Genomic DNA, 20617 nt, shown 5'->3' on the forward strand with positions numbered 1-20617 from the left:
TCGGAACGATCATCGTCTCAAGCTGATATTATCGTCTGTCAGATGAATGTTAAGTCGAAGTCGGCTAATAACGTTGGCTTCAGAAATATTTAGGATTTAGTAAAGCTGATTAGAGAATTGAGCTAAGAGATGGCGTTAGTAAGTTTGTAGTTTTCTATTGTAAATATTTGAGATTGGTTGAAGATATAAAATTATTGGGGGTTATTGACTTATATATCAGTAGAAAACCACTACTACAATCGCATAGATATTTGCCGTTCAGTAAATGTCAAATATTTCTGTCAAATACAACTGTTTTATCGTTTCTTACTAACAAAATGGGGTAAACATCTTTAAATTTACTTCTTTATATAGAATTCCTAAACATAAGTGGCTGTGTGGTAACAAGTTTGCTTTCCATCAAAAGCAACATGGTTCCGAGTTCATTCCAACTGAATGACACCATAGGGAAGTATCTTCTACTTTAGTCCCAAGCCGACTACATTCTCACGAGTAGATTTGGTTGACGGAAATTGAAAATAATTCCGTCCTATATATATATATATATATAACATTTAATAAATGGAGTAATACGCATATGTTAGATGAATTCTTACTCCATTTATTGAATTTTATATTTACTCAAATACCCAAAATAACAGGGAGTTTCTATCTCATAAACAGGAGTTACACCACAGTCATTTTGTGATCTTTGCTACCCCGGTATCTATTAACCAATCTATTTTGTCGGAGTTAATTATTAACTAAGAGAAAATAAATACATATAATATATATATATATATATATATATCAAATTGAGGGAATGGAGCAGGTAAGATCCAGGCTACATATGTTCCCTAGCTAGTAAATCATCTCCTGTAATAATTATTCAATGGGGTGTAATCAGCTAGCTACTCATCTGGTTGAGTATACCTCAGTTATATGAAGGATACATTGCCGTTAAAAAATTCCAAGTTAAGTCGCCGAAGATATGATCTGAAAATTTTTTTTCAGCTTACGGAACCTCGATATAGGAAAAGCCTACAACCCTTACCAAGAAATTATTATTGTTCCTGAACGTTGTTTTTTTCTTTATACCTACAACGGACTGGTCGTAGCTTACAAACTTATTACACTTAGATCGTCAGATCCTATTATTACACACACACACGCGCATAGACACAAAATGATATATGTATGTGTGTATATATATATATATATATATATATATATGTATATGTATATGTATGTATATATATAATGTGTGTGTATGTATAAGTGCGTGTCTTTGCGTTCGTTTGTTTATGTCCCCATAACTAAGGAATTTGGCATAAGAAACCGGTAGAATATAATTACCAGGGTTTATAAAAATATGTGACTGCTTTTGATTTATTCTATTAAACCCTTCGGAGCGATGCTCCGGCATGGCTGCAGTTCAAAGACTGAAACATGTAAAAGATAAATGAAAAAGGCTATATTTCCCCTGTCCTTTGCTGCTTTCTTTCATGAGACAGAAAAAGAAAACAAATTTTCAATCTTGAACTACTTAACGTAGGAATTATTTCTTTAAGGGATGCGAATTTCTTCATAAAAATATCCATTTGTTTTCTTTCTCATCTAATTTTATATTTGCTTATATGAATATTTATTTCTAAATCAATGTGTTAATTTGCTATTAAGTCAAACGTTGGCAATGAAATGTCTTTTCATATTCGTTCTGTATTTGTTAATCATATTAGTTTATCTTAACTTGTCAAGAGAAACATTTCATTATGTCGTTATTATGTTATATTATTGCTATGGTGACATTTCTAGTGTCGGTGCAGTTAGATATATATGAACGTTGAGTTCAATTATGGCAAGTGGGTTGCTGAAAGAACAAATGTCGCAGAAAACTAGATTAAAACAACTAATATATTCACTTTTGTAGTTTTATATTTAATTACATCTAATTCATTGTTGTTTTTATTTTTTGTAACTGAATTTATAAATTAGAAGAAAAAGAATAGAAACAATTTTCCAGTATTGATTAACTCAAAGCAATGAAGTAGTTCAATTATTGGAGATTTTCAAATCAAAATCTAAATTCTAAGGTCGCTTGAGAGAATGGAACATTATGTATTGTGGTCTATTACGATAGGAGGGAAAAGCTGTGACTTTTACCATTAGAGGAAAAGGGTAATTGCGATATAAATTGTTTTAAACGGTGTAACTTGAAGTAGATAAAGCTAACAATAAAAGCTAAATAATTGCTTATAGGGTTCGACCCCCACAGCTCCTCTAGACATGACAGACGTCCTACCATTACAATAACACAATCCTTTGAATTGTCTTCATTCATTTTAGATGCTTTGCTCTTTGCGAGAATTGTATGCTTTTTTTTTTTACTTCATAAGGATTTATAGAAAGTTCGAGAAATATGAAGTAAATCATTTTTAACGGTCAAACTCGAAGTAAATAGAGCTATAAATAATAGTGTGTAGAGTACTAACTTAACTCCTCCACCCTTGCATGGAAAAAGTGGAAGACTGCCCGTATGTAAGATATCTATTATTATAAGTACAGAGAAGGCGGTGAGGTGGCAGAATCGTTAGCACGCCGGGTGAAATGCTTGTCTTCTCGTTCTGAGTTCAAATTCCGCGAAGGTCGACTTTGCTTTTCATCCTTTCGGGGTCGATAAAATAAGTACCAGTTGAACACCAAGGTCGATGTAATCGACTCATCCCCTCTCCCGAAATTGCTGCCCTTGTGGCAAAACTTGAAACTATTATTATAAGTACAAAGTATACCTGACATTCATGTCACACAAGAGTAGTCGCTTTAGTTCAGAAATTTACTTTGTGATCACATTGATTGGAGTTCAAATTCACTGTGCGAAAGTTTAGATGATTTTCTATCAATGTGTGAGTTAACGCAAGCTTAGTAGTTGAAAATGTGTTAAGAAATGTCAAGTACAGGGTTTTGTGTATGGGTGCTAAGCATAAATCACCTCTCTCTCTTGTGGGCCACAGTCCCTTCCGTTGCAACACTTGGTACTGAGTTTTCGGTTTCTAGAAAACGTACGAGTTGCGGTTTCTTTATCCTCTTTTCCTTCTTTCGTCAGTTTGTGGGTTTCATGCATAAAGTATCATAGATTTTGCTCTTGCACCTCTCACCAAAATACAATACAGCCATTCCAGTTGATATGCTAATCTGCAGTGTACTTGTTATGAGAAAGCGAGATTGCGAATATTCTTTTCGTGATGGTGAATATTACATCTCCAGGATGTAATAGTCAAATCTTAGGTAATACATTGAACTGATTGAATAGTATTTCAGAGACAGAGTTGGATTCTTGAAATCTTTACTTTTAGTTCAACAACAGGAAGATCATAGACAAGTTTACTAAGACTGTTTATAATTTTCCTGTTCTTGATGGACTAAAAGTAAAGTTTTCAAGTATCCAACTGAGTTTCTGTAAACCTAGTAAATCATAGAAGAAATTGATTTACTGCAGAAAGATATCCCTTACTTCCAGATCTCCCAAAGCCTACTGAAGCATTAATCTGTCACATTAGGTTTACTTAAAGCTCTAATAATACTTCGGTATGATTATAGCAACTAGCCATAGAAAACAGGTGCGATTGATACCCCATTTGTAAATGTATGTTGCCTGGTCAACGATTTTATCTCGATCGATCGCTAGACACAAACACTTATCATGGATAATTTCCGTTCCAATATCCTATGATAACATTGTGACCAACTGTAATTATATCTCGGCGCCAAGCAAATGAGCAGAGAACAACCTCAGATCTTTGATAGAGAAAAAATTAGCTGTGGCGTCCATTGATTTTGTTCTTTGCTTGTCAAAGTACATAGATTCTACCTTTCTTCAACTGGACTTACTACTGATTCACTGACATGATAAACAGCCACATAGGAAATTCGTCCACCTACTGTAAAACCATTAATAAACTGAATCTGCTTATGACAATTGTACCTACTTTAGATTCCAGTGACAAACGCATGAACAAGGTTGTAGTCAGGCTTCCTATGGAATCGATAAAGTACAGAGGTTAGTGCAGTATCCTTGAATGAAGGACAGAATCAAGTGTTTTATTTTAGAGACTAAACATATGGTTACTACAATTCGCTAATGCGACTTTCTTTCCATGCGGTCAGGATTGTTTATGACGTTGCAGCTCACCTCTGCTCATGGCATAGATACCGTGTTTTATTGTCAGAAACTATTACTTGTTATCTCAGATATTATTTTATTTTACACACGCACACGCACACACACACGCACACACACACACACACACACACACACACACACACACACACACGATTATATTCTATTTATTATATACAGGCGCCGTCATCATGGGTGTATGCTCGAGCAGCTCGCTTTGCAAACACGAGGTTTCGACTTCAGTCCCATTCTGTGATACCCTCAGAAAGCGTCTCCTACAATAATAACGGGCCACCTAATGCTTTGTGAAAGAATTAGTTAGACGGAAACTGCGGGGAACCTTGTAATGTGTCTGCATATATATATATGTATATACGTGTGTGTGTGTGTCTGTATGCCTGTCTAAGTGTGTCTTTCCTTCTGTCCCACCACCGCTCGATAATCGGTGCTGGTTTGTTTACGTTTCCGTAACTTTGTGGTTCAGCAGATGTTAACTGGGCTTTGTATATTTCACCCCAGTGTCACCTTGATGGAATTCACTACCCTCTCACTCAAAAATAATAATAATAATAATAATAATAATAATAATAATAATAATAATAATAATAATAATAATAATAGTAGTAATGATAAGCTCGAGAAAGATGTCAAAGAAATCGGAATTGACATGAATGCAAACTGCTCTGCTGAGGACAACCTGGATTTCGATATTGGTATTTGAATGCTGAGTGTCTCCGACGATAATTAACAACCGAGTATCAAAGCTTATAATGTGCGGAATGAGACCCTGTGAGACCTCTGACAGCGGGCTGCTGTCCGCTCTCACAGAATCTACCAGAACAAACAAGACTGAGCGTTCTGAGAAGTAAGGCAATAATAATAATAATAATAATAATAATAATAATAATAATAATAATAATACTCCAGAAGCAAGGGAAACTAATACAAATAGCCACAAAACACGAGCAAAACAAAAAACTGTTTTCAGTATTTAAGGAAGCTGACAAATACAAACAAGAAATCAATCTACCTAACAAATACGAAGAAGAAGAAGAAGAAGAAACAACAAAAGCTATAAAACAAATGAAATCCAAACTAAAACTAGAACAGCAACGGACCATGATAAAACGATGGCAAGAAAAGCCCCTACATGGTAAATACTGGGCTAAACTAAATGCGAAAGAAATAGACAGAGAAAAATCCCAGCAATGGCTGAGAAGCTCAGGACTCAAAGCAGAGACTGATGGATTTTTAATTGCTGCACAAGACCAAAGCCTCCCCACCAGAAATTACCAAAAACACATAATGAAAAGAAATATAACAAGTAACTGTAGAATATGTGGAGATCGACAAGAAACAATAAATCATATTATCTCTGGCTGCCCAGTCCTGGCTAAGAAGGAATATATTCACAGACACGACAGAGCTGGGACCTATATACACTGGAAGCTATGCCAACATTATGGAATAACAACAGAAAAAAGATGGTATAAACACACGCCAGAAAAGGTCACAGAAACGAGAAAGCAACCATACTCTGGGATATGCCAATACACACAGATAGAGAAATTAAGGCAAATAGACCAGATATAGTTGTCAAAGATCATGAAGAAAAAAAATGCTTTCTAATTGATGTATCAATACCAGCAGATGACAACGTTTCTCTAAAAGAAATGGAAAAACTTTCAAAATACAAAGACCTGGAAATAGAGATAACTCGAATGTGGAATCTAAAAACAGAAACAATTCCTATCATAGTAGGTGCCTTAGGTATAATAAAAAAATATTCAGACAAATACATAACAAAAATAGCAGGACTTACAAATATATATAACATACAGAAAATTGCACTACTGGGTACTGCACACATTCTACGCAAAACACTTTCAATACAGTAAACATAAGAGCACCACAGCAAACCACAGCACATACCCAAGGCGCACAGAGCTGCGCTCGGTAGTGAAGTGAAAGCACGTTATAAAAATAAAACTACTGAATAATAATAATAATAATAATAATAATCCTTTCTGCCTTAGGTTCAAGGCCTGGAATTTGGATGGGAGCGGGGTTGTCGCTTACATCGACTCCATTGCGTAACTGGTATTAATTTCATCGACCCGGAAAAGATGAAAGTAAAGTCGACCTCGGTGCCGTTTTAATTCGGAACGCAAAAATGGAGGAAATGCCGCTAAGACTTTTGTCCGGCATGCAAATGATTCTGCCAGCTTGCTGCCTTCGAAGTGAAATAGAACCAGTGCGTATTTTCATTATTGGCATATTGACCCTCTTGATATACAACAAAATATATTATTCACTTCGTCTCAAGTGATGGATACTAACTTGTTTGATATTTCTCTTAATCTGTTGATGTTGTTTTCGAGAAGTGTAATCTATCTTTGACCTCTTAGATCACTTCGACCCACCTCAGTTGCTACCATTAATAGTTAAACTGCAAGTTTAATACTAACCAATAACACTTTCAATGCAAAGGAAATGGGAGCTGCGATTCACATTATATCTTCGCTATCCATGATCAATCATTTATAACATCAGGTTTTCGCATCTTTTTCTTTTTTACCGATCCATTTCGTGTCTAAATCAGTCTTGCAGCTGTTGTCTGTTAGTAGTGTAATCATAAGTTTCATTTCATACTTTCTGAACTTAAAATTGTATGTAATGTACATGTTATTCTTTCTCATGAACACCTTAGCCGTTTATTTTTCTACACATCCTACCCTTCCAGAAGTAGGCGTCTACTGCTGTTTATTGGGTATGCTTTTGTTTCAACTCACGCACATATGTGTGTATACCTGTACGTATGTATATATTTATTTACATACGGTGTGCATTCAAAGCAATGATTGGTAACGGGTATGCAATGATTAGTAACCGGTATGCTTTTGAATCTCCTTAACAATTCACAATAATGACTTTTATTCCTACCTCAGTTCATCTAATTGTATATATACATATATATATATATATATATATATATATATATATATCGTTAGTTTTCATTAAAAAGCCTTTAATTTTCTTGATTTCCAATGTGCATTTTCGCTTATTTTTCTTCTTACTTTCCCCATGAAGTTTCGATCTTGTTTTTGTAACATATTTCTATTCTATATATATATATGTATATATATATGATACAGAAAATAATTTATTTTCAAACGTTTGATAATGCTAATGCAATAGCATGAAGAGGATAAGCTTTTCCTATATTGCAGAAAAAAGCCGTTACTGGCCAGCAATAAGACTCGAACTCACATCTCTGTGATTATGCGTCAAGTGCTTTACCTTTAAGCTAAACTGCCTCGTAAGAAATTGTCCTGCAAATTTTAGGATTTATAAATCTAGATTTATAAGACGCTAACGTTAAATTCAACTTACGCTGAAAGTGAACAACGGTAAAGTACTTTATGCGTAATCACAGGGATGTGAGTTCGAATCTCATGGCTGGCCGGTAACGATTTTTCTGCAATATATGGATAGTTTATCATATTCATGCTATTGTATTAGCGTTATCATGCGTTTGAAAATAAATTATTTTCTGTATCTTTCAATACATCTCAACGCTTCTAAAGCAAGCTTTGTTTACTTTCATCGTAAGTTGAATATATATATATATACGCACACACGCATATATGCACACATATGGATTTGGGAGACTGAAACTGAAAGAAGCCCGTCGTATGTGTGTGTGTGTGTGGTTGTCCCCCACCAAGCATCGCTTCACAACCGCTGCTGCTGTGTTTACGTACCAGTAATTATATGTACGTATGTATGCATATGAATGTATGTATGTAAGCTATTTATGTGTGAATATATGTGCATACATGTATGTACGTGTATAGCATCAAGGCAACGATTATCCAAAAGTTTATAACTGGAGAGATGTCGGTTTGCGTTCTAAATTATATTGAAATAAATTTCTGATTGTCCATTAACTTCGTAGATTTCTCCCACTCATAATAATCCTCCTGATAAAGAAACTCTATTTACCTGTTGTATTATGAAGTCTACACTAAACATACATGCAGGTTATTCATGTTTTAAAATTATATTTTCCCTGATCAGAAAAATAATTACATGTTATATTTCACTGGAATTTCTTACACAAAATCATAGGATATTTTCTTTGTATTTGTGAGACACATACTTAGTGTGGAAATTGTTCTTTTTCAGCTAAGAAGAACTGAAATTGCAGGAAACTAACTTATGGGCCAATATTCCAAAGGAATTCAAAAGTCATCCCGTCTTTCTGCCTTCATCGTTTAAGAGAGAAGTTTACTCAGAAGTAAGCCATTTTTCAGTTATTTTGCATCTCCTCCACATTTTAAATCATCTTACTGCGTCACCCAAAAGATTGTTATTGCACATCTTAATTCATTTTGTGGATGTTATCCAGGGAAAACATAATGCTAAGATAACAGCTTTATGACAACTAATTCAATCTTGTCTTCTCAATGAAGTAATAACATATTTACTAATATATAATCCATTACCTTGAATCAATTTCGATGTTGTGCCTCACACGGGGTGTTAGGTATATCCCCTCCATAGCAACCCCATATTTAAACGAACCTGCATATTAAAAAAAAAATTCGTATGCCTTTATCGGAGCTCTCCCACCGAATATTATCCTACAAACGTTAATTATGAGATGCTTAAATTTAGTATCGACCGCCAGAGTTTGACCATTCTGAGAAGGAGGGTGAAAAGGTGATAGTTACTGTTTATTTCTTTTGTTTTTGATAACTAAAATATAACATTTTCTACGACATGGCTCGTACAAACGTGGTCCTTCACCTAAACTGAATTTGTGATCTAAACTTGACAAGTAACGAAATTTGATCTATCTTCTAAACACGATCCATCATCTAAACGTAATCATTTATTTAAGGTTGGTTCATTGCCTAAATTTGATCTGCCATCTAAATTTTATGCGCCATTTAAACTTTATCTGTCATGCTGTTTCATATAAACGCATACATCACGTATTTTAAAGTAATATATATATATATATATATATATATATATATATATATATATATATATATATATATATATATATGTATATATATATATATATATATATATATATATATATATATATATATATATATGTATGTATGTATGTATGTATGTATAATTCTTAAACATGAATATTATTGACAAAGATTTCGAAGTTTCGGCCACATAAACCATCTTCAGACTGTGATGTTTCTTTTAAATTAAAATATTCCTTAGGTATGAAGGTTTGAGGTTTGAGTGGAATGATAACTTAGATCTTTGGGTGGGGTTTTATGCAGTGATGTTTCGGAAAAAAAAAATTATTGATTATGTTAGGGGTTATGTTATTGTTTAGAATTTATTCAGTATGTAAAACTTTGTAAGTGTGCATATTTAGGTGAGTCCCTTTTGTTAGGCAGGCGTACGCGCACAACCAAAGACACACATACACGTACACACACGCACACATTATATATTTTAGCCATTTTTTGTGACGACTTCAAAATGTGTATTTCATGATTGAAGCAACGCCGCTGCCACAAAAATTTAAAGTGGAAAACGGTAGGTGAGGTCTGAGTGTTTCAAGGAAATATATTCCTTTCAGAAATGGATCGTTTGGCTTTTGTTGCTTCTTTAACGATATCCTGTGGTGCAAAATGCGGAAGAATATTATCTAGCAAACCGGAAAAACAAATCATAATTCACTTCCTGAAGGGGATTGTAATTTCTAAATGCATATTTCGGGTTTATTATAACAAATGAGCATTCGACATTTAGTCATAAGGCAAAACCAAACTATATATATGCAAATTTTGTGCAATGATTTATTATCTCTATTTTCCAATAGTATACAAACCAGCCACCAATTCTATAGTAAATGTGTTAGGTATATGAAGTAGCCTTTTCTTTGCCAGTGCAGGATCGTTTTGATAGATAAGTCGTTAGATAGATAGATTGAGATTATACGTGAGTCTCTGTGTATATGTACGCATAAAAACAATATATATATATATATATATATATATATATATATATATATATATATATATATATATATATAATTACGGAGATATACTTGCATAGCAGGTGACCTGATCTAAAATCGTGTGCTGAAACAAAAACAATTGCAGCGTGGAAGGTGTTTATAATCCATTTAAAACACGCACAAAAACCTTTAGATTCACTTCAACATTTAAATTTCATTTGTCAAAATATTTTCATCGCTTTGAAACCGCTTGGAACAATACACTACAAAATGGTATGATTTAAACATACTAAGCTTTTAATTCCCCTTCTCAAGGCTCTTCTTTTCTTTTGTTTTATTTTGTGTATTGTTTTCACTCTCATGAAGCTCCATGTTCCAGATCGGATGTGTTACAAAATATGACGAATATTATTATCAGAATTCCCTTTGGCAACATTGCAGGACATTGGAAGCAGAAACGGCTGTTAGATGGGATAAAGTTTTGTATTAAAAAAATAATAATCGATGGTAGTCAATTGTTATTAATCACGATTTCTCCATTTTCTGTCTAATTTTAATTTCATTCCTGATAAACTGTTCTTTATCTTTGTTATTGCCTGTATCCTATGAGCATAATGCTCTCGCATATGTATGCCCTGGGTTAATATAGGTAATTTAAACTGTTAGTAAAACGGATATTCTTATCCCTTAGACAGTTATTCAACTCTACTACCCTTATATATATATATATATGAGCAAAGGTACAGAAGTGATGTACTCCGAATGAATAAAAAAATTTATATTTTATGCATATATTATATATATATATATATATATATATATATATATGTATGTATGTATATGTGTGTATGTGTGTGTGTGTGTTCACAGAAATGCATATACATGCATACCTATGCATATATATAATCAAAGTCACTACGAGTTACAGCCCTTGCCCTCACTATCTATGTCATGAGATTATTACACTCTAACAACGGAGAAAACAAATATAAAAATCTTGACCTTTAGCGCCAGACAGATCTTCAGCTTTCAGCGATTGCTAACTCTCTTCAAAACGTCAATGATCTCACAATAGAATATTACTCTCAAATCTGGAATGGTAATGTGGCTACAAACACAGGCCTCTTCTATGCTTCATCTGTAAACCACTTTTAGCTTCGTAGTTACAGACTCACACCCCACCACACTAGCTTCTGGGCCACATTTGTGTTGGCCTCTAATCTGGGGATTCCTACTGTTTTTGCTGAGTTTTGCTATTTGTATTTATCTGTTATAGTGATGCCTTCCGCCAGGCTCACATATCCTTCCGTCGGCACTTGATTTCTTGTCACATAATCTGCGTGTATTCCTGTCCAAATCAAAGCACTCTAGAATTACGCTCTGCTCATGTTTTACTTGCAATCATTAACTTACAATTGTTTCCACCAAGAAAGCAATCGCTTTGATCCCAAATTTATTAGAGGGCCTTCGAAGGCCAAAAACTATTCCCTTTACTCTAGGTTAAACTAGTGACGTAGATAAAATCCTCTTGGTATGGAAAGTTTTATAAATCTGCTTTTAATATGTTTTATAGGTGCAGGCTGTGTGGTAAGAATCTTGCTTCCCAACCACATGGTTCTGGGTTCAATCCCTCTGTGTAGCACCTTGGACAAGTGTTTTCTACTATAGCCTCAGGCCGATGAAAGCCTTGTCGACTTGAAAGTAGTCCGTCGTATATATATATATATATATATATATATATATATGCAACGGAGTACTTTCAAATCTTTGTATATAGGGAGAATTCATAAAAAAAAACAAAAGACGTAGACAGGTGGTGTAGACAATAAACAGATGCATTAGTATATATATATATACATACATATATATATATATATATATATATATATATATATATATATTTATATATATATATATATGTATGTATATTGTTTCGAATTTGTGTATAGAATAATATATAAGTTGAATAAAGTTAAAACATAACCTGGTTTTTGCGTTTCTTAAGGTACTTTGACAAAATTAGCGCTTACATACATAGTGTACTCAGCAGATTTCGAATGTATTTAACTGATAGTTGAGTTCTTGACAACTGTAGTTGCTCTTAGAACGCTCCAACAAATATAGAGGCGAGACATGGAATGTATTACCGGAACGCTCTCGAGTCCACAGACAACAAATCCGGAACACCAATGTGCGCCAGATTTCATTGAGCGAGCATATAGAGACAGGTGGCCAGAAATTGTTACTGATTTTTCCTTTCTGCAAACTACATGACACAAGTGAGGTTGGAAGAAAGATAAAAGAAAAACGGTTTATTAAAATGTTCAAATCTGTTCTGAACGGAAATTACAGCAATAATATAACAACCAGTTAATGAGGTGGATTAATAAATATAAACAAGTTACAGACTATCGGTTCGCCTAGCAAACTGTGATGGTTAAGAGCATGCGGATTGTTCAGAAAGGTATTCTAAAAATTCAGCTGGTTGGAACGTTCTGAGAGGTACTAAAGTTGTCAAGAACTCAACACTCAGTTAAATACATTTGAAATCTGATGAGTACACAATGTGAGCGTTAATTTTATCAAAATACCGTAATAAAAAACATGAAAACCAGACTGTTTTAACTTTATTCAACTTACACACGCACCCACATATATGTGCATGTGTGCGCGTGTGTGTGTGTGCCTTTGTGCTTGTGTCTGTTTCCACCAGCGCTTGACAATCGGTGTTGGTGTGTTTACGTTCGACTAAAACTGTTCAGAGCGGTGCCTCAGCATGACTGCAATTCTAAAGACTGCAACAAGAAAAAGAATAAAAGAATGATTTATACAATTTCCATAAAGGGATAAAGTAAAAGTTATGCTTTTAATGTAAACCTGTCTGAACATTTTAGTATTTTACCTACTGCAGAGCTTATAAAAATAATTTTCAACCTTGAAATTTCGTATTTATTTTCAGTGTAACATTAATCGTTTACTTCTGTTTGAGTAGTCTTATGGTGGTGGGTTAATATCGATTTAATTTATTTTTGTGGTCGTCTTCAGCCGCAAAGTCGCCTTTTCTACATTTCTGACAGCATATCTTTACTTCATATATGTACGACTGTTTTAAAAGTAATTTGAGATTCTGACTTATTTTCCTCTTGCCTCTAGTTTTAAGAGAAATCTTCTAATACAAAACAGAAGCCAAATCGTACACAAACAAACGCCTACATGTATTGAAGCTGTTCAGCTATAATACATTACGTAAGCCATTAAATGAGAAATAGTGACATTATATTTGAGCAATGAAATATATAAAGGCTTATAAAACGTATGTTTTCCATGCCAAATCATTATATAACTACTATTATATGATTAAATTTGCCAACATTTACGTTGAAATGTTTTTCTTTGCATCTTGCGTAGTTTTAGAAAACCTTATTCAGCATGAAAATGTAATTTTTGTTAAAGATTCAGTATTAGGAATACAGTAATATAGATTTGTCGAGGCTTAAAGTGGTTACCGAAAACATTTTTTGTTGAATGCCTTTCATTTTGAATGAAAGAAAGAAGAAAAGATAAAGCACTTCTGTTAGAGCGGATATGGAAAGTAGGGCGTGGTCGAAATCGTGAATGTGATAAGTGATAAATACCTGATGTGAAAATGCAGTGAATACAAAACGGAGATTATAAACGAAGCAGTCATTCGGGATTTACTTTAGATGAAATGTATTTTGCATTAATTTAATGCGATTCAGACTAAATACGAGATAAAAGGTATTAGAGATGATATCATCAACTCGCTCGTGAGTTTTAAGAATGCTTTGAGATAAAACCGTGAGAGGTGTTAATGACTAATACAGTAAATGGGAGTTGCAACGGTGAATATCTAAGGGTTCATTGCTACTGTGAGCGTTGACCATTAAGGGTTTAAATGACTATGTACGGAATTAAAAAGTTAGAATACATAGAACGGCGAAATGGTGTCACTAATATACCGTAGGGAGGTAAGAGAGTAGAAGTTCTCAACGTTTTTGTGGCTCTTGTTCTCCGGTCAGAAAATAGTGCTTCTACGCATGTCTAACGATAAAAATGGCAGATTATCTTAACCAAACAGAAGTTAGTTTGGTACAACGGTTTATTAGTATTTTCATAGGCTTTCTCAACCATGTACTCTGTAGTAAAATATTCAACGACAGAAAATAGCTTTTTTTGTTTGGTAGCTAGAAAAGGGATGCTAAAGTTATAAGTAGGTAAATCGGAAGGTAGTTTGATAGATAAATAGGTAGGTGCTTGTATATATATATGTATAAAGACAATATGCATGCATACATACATACGTACATACATACATACACACGCATACATGCACCGTAAATCCTCGAGTATAGTCCGCCCTTGAGTATAATAGGCAGGGGATTTTTAGGGGCCTAAACCTATGAAAAGCCTAAACCTTGTGTATAATACGCACCCCTTCTCTAACTTGAGTCAAGGAGGTCTATATAACGTCCTTGGTTTGTAAACGTATATACGGTAACGTCCTTTATTATTATTATATATAACATAATGCAAACTTGTAGCTTTTTTGTGCACTTTGTAGAAAATAAAAAATAACAGTAATAACGTCAGTGAAAAATAAATATTAAGTAAATTGCCTTTACATATTTATCACTTAGAAAATTTTGCTTAGAAAATATTTTTCATTTTTAACCTCGTATATAGTTTGCACTAGAAATTTTGACCTTTAAATTTTGGGAAAAATGTGCGGATTATACTCGAGGATTTACGGTATATATACATAGTTACATACATGTGCATACACACGATCATACATACTTATATCTGTATATAATGTTATGTATGCATATATATATATATATATATATATATATATATATATATATATATATATATATATATGTGTGTGTGTGTGTGTGTATGTGTGTGTGTGTGTGCATAAATATATATATATACACACTCACATATGTGTGTATGTTTGTGTGTGTGTATGTGTGTGTGTGAGGGTGTATGAGTGTGTGTATTTATGCATGTGTGTCTATGTGAAACAACAACAAAAATATACAAAATATTCCAAGCCTTTGAAAAACAAACTGGTCACAGGTACCATTCCAGAAAGACAGAAAATGATCTTAAGAGGCCAACAAAGAAAATTATACTAAATGCAAAATGACAAAAACGATACCAATGCCGAAAATTCGAAGACCACAAAATAAGTGTCTACATTTAATTAATTCCTCGTAAAATATCTAGCTATATTGTCCTCTTGATGTATTCTGAACATAAATTATCGCGCTTACGTATCTAAATTGCTCGGTAGAGCATATATGGTTTCCTCGATGACCTGGCTGTCATTCTATTATGATTGCGTTTCCCATCCAGTTTCTAGGATGACATTGATGACCGATGAAAAAAGTATATATAGTGATAGAAAGGAATTGGGGGTACACGATAGCTGTCTACAGTGAAAGGATAGAGTAACATGTTTTCTTCGGTATTTATTAGAGACAACATTATTTTTCTAAAAGACAAGTTGCTTTAAATGATAAAAACATATCCCACAAAAGAAACACCGAAGGAGAACATTGTGAATGTGCAATCTTATAAGTTATAATACTTGCAAATACACAACTACATGTATACATCTTCACTGCTAGCTGCCTTTTACGTACAAAGAAAAATAATTCTGGAACGTCATGAAATGAATACGATGGAAGCACATTTTAAGGGAACAACTACGGACTTTGCTAAAAAATACAATCAGAATACAAAGTAGAAATGAAGGGACACAGAGGTGTCTAATAAGGTAGTTTGAAAAGCGTACAATAGTCCTTTCTAATGTAAAATAAAATTAGGTATTATGACAGTTATGGACCCTAACAAAATCTAGATGTTTTCAGCCAGGTAAACAACTTCCAAATACTACATAAAAAAACATTTCCGTTAAGATCTTAACGAATTGTAACATACCATAAAAAGACCCGTCCAAAACAGCACATTATTTTAACCAAACAGAAATCAGTTTTGAGGTTTGATTTATTATAATGTTCTTATTCTGTCCGATCCAGTGTGCGACACATTTTAGATGTTTGCATGAACTAGTGGCCTTTTGTACACTCTATTTATGGAAAATACTGTACTGGAAGTCAGTCACGTTTATGGTCACTGATAAGACAACATACTATTCATATTCTAATCTCGGCAAAACATTTTTAAATGTATATAACTTTGTATTGTAAACCGTATTTTAAAATTATGTTGTAAAATTGTATTTTAATTTGGTTTAAGTAATTTATTGCTAAGAAAGACACCAACCCCTCTAAACATAAAGTACCTGTTCGAAAATTGTCACCTACCTCTAAGCCCATAATAACCGTAATGTATACTATTGCCCACAATAAAAATAACAGGAACAGGGTGTTACATATAACGATAAAAAATCCTGTATCGAATAATGATATTCGGATCCCTAATTAAGAATATCTCAATGATTCAAAACAAAATCTACTCATTATTGCTATTTTTTAAAAATAGAAAGTCATGAAATGAATCCGATAGTACCAAATTTTAAGGGAACAACTATAGACTTCGCTAAACGATGCAATCCGAATAAAAAGTAGGAATTACTCAATCCAGATTATGGCACTCGAGACGTTAGAAATGGAGCACACAGAGGCGACTAATACAGTAATCTGGAAAAATACAGTAATCATTTATAATATAAAATATAATTAGATATTGTGATGGGAGTTCTTCCATTCAAACTTATTTTTCTAGTTAAAATATTGTTCGGAATTCGTCTAGATATTCCGTGCGTTCTTATATATTTCTCCCAAGGTACTGGCTTACAAATGGTCAAGAAGAACATCAGTTGCATCATTCTCGCCAGCTTCAGAACGTGTGCAATGACCATTGGTATGCTCATTCTACAATGAAGTGGTTTCCCATTTTATTTCTGGTTAACGAAGTCCAATTATATTCAGAAATGTGATAGAATACTGCTATGCTTATACCTTCATACGCCAGTGTAAAGACAAAGAGATGGTATAGACATGTACCTAGCCTGATTCATAACAACAACGCAGTCACAATTATCTGGTTACACAGATAAGTACATTTAAGGGAAAGATCCTGGCAAAATAATGAAAGAATAAATAAAATGCCTGTACGCTTATAGACAACAAAGTTTCTTCTGACCAAAAATACTGTTCGTGTCGAGGTATAGAAACTATTCGGTTATAAACACCTTGAGTCTGAAATAAGCAAGAAGTAGGACTTAACATTTAAAATTAATAAAAAGCTATCATATGATAATTGGAGCTCTAAGTGTAATTAAAAAGATTATGAAGAAAACTATAGAAAACATTCCGTGGTTGACGACATTATACACAGTTCAAAAGATAGCTTTGTTAGGTACAACCTACGTGTTACGCAAGAAACATTCAATTCAATAGCATTACTTAAATAATACATCTACACACAGTACATACTCTATGAAATAATCAGCCGTTGAAACAACAGAATTTGCACAACACATATTGTAACAATCAATACAAAGCAATACGATCAACACATCATCTACACAATCAACACCCAATAGATAACATGACGGAAACTTTCTGATAACAACTCGTTTGAGGTTATGTGTTATCGTCTAACTTTTACCCAGGATTCTGGATGTGAAACTTCTATAACATTAATATACATACACACATACATACAGATATACATAATGCATAATATTCATATATGTGTGTGTATATTTGTAGTGTATGTGTACATGTTGCTTGTCGCGTGTGTATGTGTGTTAAGCATTTGCGCATATATGTGTGGTGTATGTGCTCTATCCTACCAACTTAACTATTCTTTTGTTTTGGCATTTACTCATTGTTTTCGGTTACATTCGATAATGTAAGTTATCTCATAATCTTTGAATAAACCTGCTACAAAAACGAGAACGCAGTTGTGTTGGTACACCTTACCGACTAAACTTTCGTGTAAGATAAATTTGAATCGACAAAAATGTATGATATTAAAAACCAAAAAAAGGAGAAAAACAGAGAGAGAAAATAGCACATTCATGCATTCATCTCTACTTCAATCTTCCTTGCTTGCTGAGGAAAGATTCTTTATCAAAACAATGACAGAATGTCTAGAGGTAATCAGATAATTTAATTAAAATGTTTACAGAACTTTGTTGTTAAAAGTGGCCTTTTAGCAGTAAGAAGATTTGAAATGATTGATCTGCGAGAAATACCAAAGTATTTTATGCTGACAGGTGTCCACAAATCATCTGCTTAACATACATTCTCTATCACATCTAGTAATTGTAACATGGCCAACATGACTGACTGGTTCATAATCTGTCTTATCTACTTCTTCTTACCTCCACACTTGACACCTCTAGGATGTCACGCACCTATTGATAACTTTTCGATGAATTCAGCCGATAGCTTTCTGATATATTCACAATCGCCGTGTTTAGCTGAATTATTCATGCTAAAGAGAAACGAAAATAGAATACTGCTCTCGCCCTCATTGAGTTGCAATTGTTCATAAGTATATAACAGTATGTGGCTGTGAGTGGGACATGGTATCAGTGAAATGTGCCAGTCGTTTGTCGAAATTTATTTCAGTAATAGAATGAAGTTATAATAGAACTTAATCTTATTTTATATCATAAAAACTAAGTTAAAACGAAGTATAAGTACAGGGAGCTAGGTGAAATTTAAATAAAGAGCATATGTCATCTGAACATGCTATTATCCTTTTCTACTAATCTTCTTATTTCGTCCGGTATACATAGATTCACATTAAGTATCAAACTAATGGTATCAAACTAATGGACTCAATATTAATGAAGTAAAATTCTTATATCTCATGCTACTGGGTGTAGACATATTAGAATCGACTAAACTTAACCGCCATGGAGTCAGAACAAACTTAATGCTTCATGTACGAATCAAACAAACATATTTGCATCTTATACAAAATTTAGATATCGAATATTATTAATATGTCAACTATATAAAAGATGTACTTTAACACCTCAAAGTTTTTATGATAACATTATAAAGAAAAAGAATGGAGAAATAGCTGGACTGGCGCCAAAACAAAGAATCAATTCCAAGCACTAGTTCTCTTCACGACACAAGAATGATCTTCTAACAATTACCTGTCTCTCCTCCATTACTTCGCGCAGTTATATTGAATTTTCTTCTTTCTTACAACACCCAAAATTTTATCGAGTAACGGAAGTAAACAGTTCATATCTCTAGGGCCAAGTGTTCGATCGGATTTGTTAGACATTTTCTTTATCGTAGAATAAGAATTTATTTCTCTGCTTGAAATGTTGGCGTTGCTACATGCCAACCATCACAAGATTTCTTGCACTGAAATTACACACACACACACACACACACACACACACACACACACACACACACACACACACACACACACACACACACATATATATATATATATTATATATATATATATATATTATATATATATATATATATATATATATATATATATATATATATATATAACGACACACACATGTACATACATATACACGCATATATATATATATATAATATATATATATATATATATATATATATATATATATATATATATATATATATATATATATATATATATATAGATATATATATATATATATAGATAGATAGATAAATACACACACACATAGTATTTTTAATGTTTTTTCCGTGTTCCAGACTTAAAGCGTTTAGTTGAAGAAACCGGCCTTAGTACTTTTTTCTTTTACTAAACTGCAAAGTTATGATGACGTGTATAAGCTAAACCGATTGTAGTGTAGTGGTGGTGACGGTGGAGAGAAACACACCACATACACATATATGTCAGTATGTATGTATACAATTGTGCGCTTTGACTGCAGCTTCAGAACACTTTGGCTCTTATTTCTAGGACTGTGGGTGTTCTAATACCCTCTGTCACAATTCTGGTTTTCCTTTTTAGTGTTACATTTTTCAGCAGCTGCCTGATTTAATGATATATATATATATATATATATATATATATATATATATATATATATATATATATATATATATATATATATATATATATATATATATATATATTACGGAGATAGATTTGCATAGCAAGTGACTTCATCTGAGATCGTGCATTCAAATTTAATTTGTCAAAATATTTTTGTCGCTTTGAGACCGCGACCTGCTCACTGACAAAATTCTGTGCTGCATCTGAGAAAGTAACAGTTAGTTCATGATATATATGTACGTAGGTATGTGTGTGTGTATGTATGTATGTATGTATGTATGTATGCATGCATGTATGTATGTATGTATGTATGTATGTATATATGTTTGTATATATATATATATATATATATATATATATATATATATATATATATATATATATATATATATATATATAAATAA

At 33.1% G+C, this 20617-nt stretch overlaps 1 protein-coding gene across 9 annotated transcripts in view; it reads left to right on the forward strand.

Annotated features, from left to right (window-relative positions):
• LOC106873642 (ras-related protein Rap-2a) overlaps positions 1-20617 on the forward strand; it is a 263389-nt gene that overhangs the window by 233240 nt on the left and 9532 nt on the right. For 8 of the 9 annotated variants that reach the window (XM_052969069.2, XM_052969072.2, XM_052969070.2 and 5 more), the window contains one exon: positions 8345-8456. The gene's annotated coding sequence lies outside the window, so the exon portion shown is untranslated. Of the gene's footprint in view, positions 1-6192; positions 6411-8344; positions 8457-20617 lie in introns of those variants that run through there. The other variant, XM_052969077.2, reaches the window with a different exon arrangement.

The sequence above is a fragment of the Octopus bimaculoides genome, chromosome 6 (genome assembly GCF_046866305.1).
Source record: "Octopus bimaculoides isolate indiv1 chromosome 6, ASM4686630v1, whole genome shotgun sequence".
Lineage (NCBI taxonomy): Eukaryota > Metazoa > Mollusca > Cephalopoda > Octopoda > Octopodidae > Octopus > Octopus bimaculoides.